Source organism: Neopsephotus bourkii, unplaced genomic scaffold (genome assembly GCF_033783945.1).
Source record: "Neopsephotus bourkii isolate Nb327-2 ecotype Australia unplaced genomic scaffold, CSIRO-AGI_Nbou_v1 NB_301, whole genome shotgun sequence".
Classification (NCBI taxonomy): domain Eukaryota; kingdom Metazoa; phylum Chordata; class Aves; order Psittaciformes; family Psittacidae; genus Neopsephotus; species Neopsephotus bourkii.
Window position 1 is genome coordinate 427288 of NW_026900810.1, and position 6688 is coordinate 433975.

At 39.3% G+C, this 6688-nt stretch overlaps 1 long non-coding RNA gene across 1 annotated transcript; it reads left to right on the forward strand.

The window, feature by feature from the left end:
• The first annotated feature begins 3021 nt into the window (after nt 1–3021).
• Nucleotides 3022–3338, forward strand: LOC133208891 (uncharacterized). Its single transcript, XR_009724527.1, has 2 exons — nt 3022–3150; nt 3221–3338. It is a non-coding gene; the product is annotated as an uncharacterized LOC133208891 (long non-coding RNA).
• Nucleotides 3339–6688: the final 3350 nt, after the last annotated feature.

Here is a 6688-nt window from a genome sequence, read left to right on the forward strand (position 1 = left end):
TGGCTTTAAATAGAAGCAGGAGCAGATCCACAATTAATAAGGCAAAAGAAAGAAGTAGCTTATAAAAAAGAGGGAGGAAATACATTCTCTGGCTAAGAAATTCTTGAGACTTTCAAAGCCACAGAAGAGACATTGTTAAAAGCACAGGTATTTTCCCTGATTTTTCCACCACTGTTGCCCTGCCCACTCCATATAAGCCTCTCAAGTCAGGCAAAAGAAATCATCTAAGATATTTTCAGCTTGTCCTGAATTTGTGACAAAGAAATCACACATACCAGCACAAAGTGCTGTGCCAGCAGCTGACAAACAAGAACCCTAGTAACAGGGGTGGATGTTGACCACTGCTGAACTTGTCACATCTGTCCACCAGCCTGGAGGGATGCATTTTTAAAATGAGAAAAAACACCTGAGAAAAGGCCTCAGGTTAAACTGACATTTGCACATACAACCTCCATGCACCACTTACTGCCCCTTTACAGCTGGCAATGCACTAATGCAGAAGTAGTTGTTCTTTCTTCTTGCATCAGAAAACACTCTCAAAGCTTACCCTGTTTCTGATAAGAACTAGCAATCAAAAAGGCATGGCATGTGCAGTCACAGAAAGGCCACAAGAGTCAGCAATCAAACCAGCATTTACCCAGAGGCTTGTGAAGGAAGTCCATCCTCAGGTAAACTGACTCCTTCCTCTGACAATCAACGTACAGAGCCTGGTCCTTCACCATTAATCTCTACAGGACAATCCCCCAGTTTAGGTTAAAAGAGCTTTGCTGAACTGGGGTCTTGTACATTTTGACCCACAGATATATTCCACTGACTTCAGTGATGCTTAAGTACATGATGAACAGCTTTCTTGAATTGAGGCTTCTTCCCTTTTAACTTCAAAGTTAATTACCCTAAATATAAACTTTTACTACTAGATGTCCTTGGTTTTACATGGTTTGCTATTATAACTGCCAAATATGAGGTACACGGGTATCTACTGACTTTAAATGGATCTACATATATTATCCACTTGGAATTTAGCCATCCTCCAAAGAGACCTATGTTGCACAAAGAACGGCTTTTACTCTGTCCAAACTCAACTCTTTTCCTTTCTTTTTGTTTTTTTTTTGTTTTTTTTTTTTTTTTGCTGTGGCTTTATTCTTTTACAGTCTAGGATTTCTAGATGTTATGGTTGTCAAGATAACCTTGAAAACAGAGCAATGGCAGAACTAACGCAGTAACATCTGCTTGAGATTCAGTGTGGAAATTCAGCTCAGAGGTATTAGTTGCCCTATTTGGATACAAATGCTAACCCTGTTGACTTTGTAAGAGCTGCTCACTAAAGCACCCAAGACAGAAGAACAAGCCTGCTATGAATATCTGGGGAATCAGTTGAGGATGACAGCTCATTTAGTGACACCAACTGGGCCTGGGACAAAATACATTACTCAAGCTGAGAAGTGGCCACGTTCACAAATTCCAGAGAACCCAAGGAAGAAGCTCAGTTCTACTCCAGATGTAGATGAACTCAAGAAGCTCGCTGTGCAACACTCAGAGCTATGACAAACAGTAATCAGAAGCCAGGGTTGTTCTGAAACTCAGTGAGGAGAAATGAAGTACAAAGGTTCCCAAATAACTTGTTCATCTCTATATAATGAAATCAACTGTTAGCAACATTCTTATCAATGAAGCTTGGAAAAAACAGCAGCATGTCTCTCTGCTCCATTATAACCTCTGCTGCCAAGAGAGCAAGACACAAAAGCATCAGGGCATGGCTAGAACAATGTTTCTTCTTTATCAGACCCATATGTCTCACTTTAAGAAGAGGTTAGCTTTATCCAATCTCAACATCTGTTCTTGAGAAAACGCTAATTGGAACAATCAAGATAGAACAGGGAGAAAATATCAATCACTCTGAAATAGCATATATAAGATGCATTATTCTGGTTTTATTTTGGGATTTCAGCCAAGAAATTTTGAACACAATGGAGGGTCTCAGTAGCTATCCTACAAGCTAAAATTTGAGCATGGACAAGATCCTAGAAAAGTATTTCTGGATGATGAAGCTCTCTCCTCCCCCCTCTCTCCTCCTCCTCCCCCCCCCCCCCCCTTATTGTTCAAATAATTCAAGCAAATAAAACTTTGGCATTCCTCCTGCAGATCTAAGCCCCCTTTTCCCAGGTATGCATCCATCTCACCCATCAGTTACAGACCTAACAATAGCCCGCTTCAAGCTGAGCTTCTAACTATTACACTACACACTAAAAATGTGTCATGGTTTCTTAATATTAACAATTTTGGGCTGTCTGCACGTTATTAGCATTCAGATACAATAAGGACTGTATTAGGATCTGATATATTGGGAAAACAAAACTGCAAATACAGGGGAACAATCTTGATTGTGTGCAGGTCCACTGTAAGAGCACGAGATTATTTTTAAAAAGATCTGTTTTCAAAGCAGAAGTCACCAATATGAAATCACCTTTTGGTCTGCGGATAATCAGCTCTTCCACAGGCTGGAAAACATCAAGAGAACGCCCTGCCTTGTCATTTATTGTTTCTTTTGGAGACATACATAGCAAATGCAAGCGTAAACTTGTAAAACTGAATTGCTGGATTTATTTTTCCATCAGGAATTTGCATGTCAAAGAGCCAAATACAAGTGCTTGCCTCTGTCCTCCCGTCACTCCAGACTCAACTGCCAACCTACAGCAATTCTTACCAAAACTTACATTTTCTTCCCATTTTGTCTCTACAAATTAGGTAGCTCAGAGTAAAATAAAATAGAACAACCAGCCCAGTACACATTCCTTAAATACTTCTTTAGGGCACAACTTACCTACAATGGCCAGTAGATGACCAAGCAGCTACTATCCCTCTGTCCTCTGCTTATTACATTAAGAAGGATAATTTCACTATTTTATTTGCTATTTTCTGCCAACCTCTGCTTTCACTTCCCCCAGTTGTGTCTTACACTTCCAGCTTGGACACATTTTAGCTGAAAGCACACCTAAAACACGTATTGGTTTCTGTCTTAGGCCTGCAAGTACTATGGTAGCAAGAATTAAGAACCAATAAAGATGAGATAGAGGCAGAATTCTCATTGAGAGATAACACACTTATTTCCACAAGGGTGTATGCACATCACTAAATGGGAGGGCACGAGATGTTTACAATGCTGGTGTGTGATGGCCTGATGTGTGACAAAGAACGCTACAGCACTAAATGTTTCAACCAGGGAGTTCCCTCCAAAAAAGAACCTCAGGCCCTAGCAAGGAGGCATGAGATGGAAGGCACCTGGAAACACAGGATGCACCTAATACATACATATGTATTACACAGGCTTAAACAGAAAACCAGCCAAACAAAAACCCTGCAAAACCAATAAACCACAAACAGTGTAAGAAGCTATTCTCAGTAGGAAAATAATGTTCCTGGTCATTTAGATCCAAAGGAAAAAAGAAAATAAAAGAAAAATATTTTTCACTCCTGTACAGAGGGAGATGAAACATGTTTCTTGTACACAACACTGATGAAATGCTGAAGACTTCCCAGTTGCAGTTCTGTTAGATAGAATCAATAATAATTCTGGTAGCTACATCAGTTGACCACCCAGTCACCAGTGGCAATTTACCTTTTAATCAAGCACACACCTCAGCCTGGGAATGACTTTCTCTTAGCATTCAAAAATAAAGCTGATGTAGGTCATTTCAGAAGCTGTATTCATCTCTGACCAATGGCAAAGCTGCTTGAAGGCTGAGCATGAGAAAAAAACAAAAGCAAATGCACATTTTAATCGCAGCATGTGACTGCGTACTACTGCATTCAATACAGGGAGCAGCAGAATAAGCCTAAATGCATTTCCATACTGCCTCACAAAACTGTGAAAGTAGGGCTGAGGAAACAACAAAACAGAAGTTCTTCTTAAGAGTCTTTTGCTTGTCAACCACACAAAAAAATCCCCCAAAACAAAACAATCTAAACCACAAACTGAATTGGAAATAGGGAAAAAATAAAAAGGAAGAGATAAAAGATCCTTTCTGTCCAGCTGGATACAATACCACTGGCTGTGCAAATCAACACAACCTCATCTTACAATAGCAAACTCAGAAAAACAGAAGAATGCATTCTTTCCTAAAGCTATCTTAATTATATGATCGACCATAGTTATGAAGTCTGAAAGTTACCTTCCGTGCCAGCATGTTTTGGTTCTCTTTGCACATAAATGTTGTGTTTATTTTATTGCTTGTTTGCAAATATGTTTTAACACATGCCAATCCCCTCAATCTTAATGTCCTGTTTTACCCAAGTATAGCCTGAAGTGAATTATAAATATGGAAGCTAAGAAACTGTTCTGCAGTTACAGGGGAATGATTAAGGATCAGAAATCTTAATTTCCAACTGTAGGAGTCCTTGTTTCATACTGAAAAAAGTGAAGCCAAAAGAATGACCTGTTATCACTGTGCAAGATATAAGCCTCCTTATTTGCCATGTAATTGGTAAGAGTTCTTGGGAATATTTCTAGAACACATGGAAAAGAATAGAAAGCAATAAGCACATTTTCCAAGATGAAAGGTTTCAAAAAAAAAAAAACCCAAAGAAACAAAACCATTAAAATGACTTACAAAAGTAACAGGCTGTCATTGAATTCTGGAACGTAGTATTAGGTTTGGTTTCACACATCTAATGGGACTCCAGCTCCCACATTCATCCCACAGAGATGAATTAAGTTTCAAATAAAAGTTTAGCTTAATATAGAAAGGTGACTCAAGTAAGTTTCTATTTAACATAACACTCTAGATGGCAAAGACCTTTCTTTATTTGATCATTACTGCCTCACCTTCAACAGAATAAGAGGTATCTGGTTTCATGCCACATCCAAGTAATATCTCTATGCAGTATTGTCCATCAAGTCTTAAGTTAAAGCATGCTATGAACAGGAAGGCAACTACTCCCATTCCTAGAAAAATACTTCATCATAAAAGCATGCCAAACGAGAACAGGCCTTTCCACATCAGTGATGAAAAATTCACTTTGAAAATACTCACTTTATTAGAAAACCATTACAAAAAGAATATTTTCACTGAGGTTCCTGGCCCCATGCTGAATATCAACCCATCATAATAATAACCTGAAGGAAAACAAAAAACCCAACACACCTATAGAGAGTTACATATGCACCTCTGAAAAGGACTGGAAGGAGATAAAGCCTACTTGCTGGCAAAACAGAGCATTGTGCAGTTTCCATAATCTCTGTCAAATAATTTTTCAGTGTTTGCACTGGTGGCTATGCCTGTGCTTTCCCCAAAGTTTTGTAGGAAAAACAAACATGCTACAAAGATAGCATATTCTGAACGGCTGGCAAACTCTTTTCTATTTCCTAAACGGCCACATCAGTTATATAAATTAGTGCTATATACTGACAGCTGACTATTTAACATAAAATACATTTCCAGACCAGAAAGATTTCTCTCGGCAACAATCCTATTACTATCAGTTTAAAAATATGTCATTTCCTTTTTGTGAGCCCTGTAATTATTTACACACACTTTACACCATTCTTTTGTCATTATGTTTAGACTGCTCAGTGATTTTATGCTCTCATTTTACCTTTTTTCTCAGAAAAAAAAAATCAGCTATTTAAGAAACAATACATTTATTAAAATGTTTCAATAGAAAGTTTTTCACCATATTCCTCAAGAGCACTGCAGGAAGGGTATGTCAATCAACAGTATTCTGGAACTTTTGTCTCCCTGACAAACAGGAATACTAACAAGTAGAAAAAAAAGACCTGTAAGTTGAAGGACTCATACGTTCTCAGTCTACAGTGGAGATTTGGAGCACCTCAGCTCCCACAGCTAGAAAGGAATTCCCCAACAGATTAAGAAAGGAGGGAAATCAAGACAGGGTGGAATAGATGGAGATACAGAGAGGATACCAGCTAGCTTTAACATGCACATAGCCTCTATGCCTCAGGGCACCAGCTGCAGCAGCTTTTGGGATGCATAAGGTAAAGCACCTGACAAATCTCTGCCTGCCAGAGAATACCCACCACCTGCTAAAGCCTGCTTTGGTTCTACAGCAGACTCCTCTTGCCTGATACCTCAGGGTAGCCACAGGGCTCCCAGCTGGAAGAGAGTGATAGGCTGATGCTCAAAGACTACCTCACCCAACAAAACCCCAAAAACCCCAACAAAACAACAATGTAACACACCCATAACCACAAAACAAACCAAACACAAAACACCACAAAACAAACAAACAAACCATGACACCAAATGTCACACTTCTACCTAGTCTTTTTGTCAGCGTTGTAATACAGAGTATCTAGGCTGGAAACCCTGATCTGGATCCTCGACTCCTTGTCATCTGTCCTACCTAGTTCTCTTGATGTAACGATGTCTATTTGGTATTTGGGAAGATGGTCTTCAGAGCAAAGTACTTGTAATGGGTCAGCTATACACCAGTGTCACCAAGTTGTTACCTAAAAGGGACAGAGGGGAAAGGGGCTTTGATGCTTCATCCTCGACTTCCCTAAGCAAAAGCGGTGACAGGACAACTTGGCTTTACAGCAGTCTTGTCTGCTGGGGACTTGACAGAAACCTTATGGTTGACTTGGTAAAAGTAACTGGCCAACTATCATAAAGTTTAGTGGGCTGAGTAAACTAATGATCAGAAAAGTAACCTCCCACTTCATGCAAGTAAA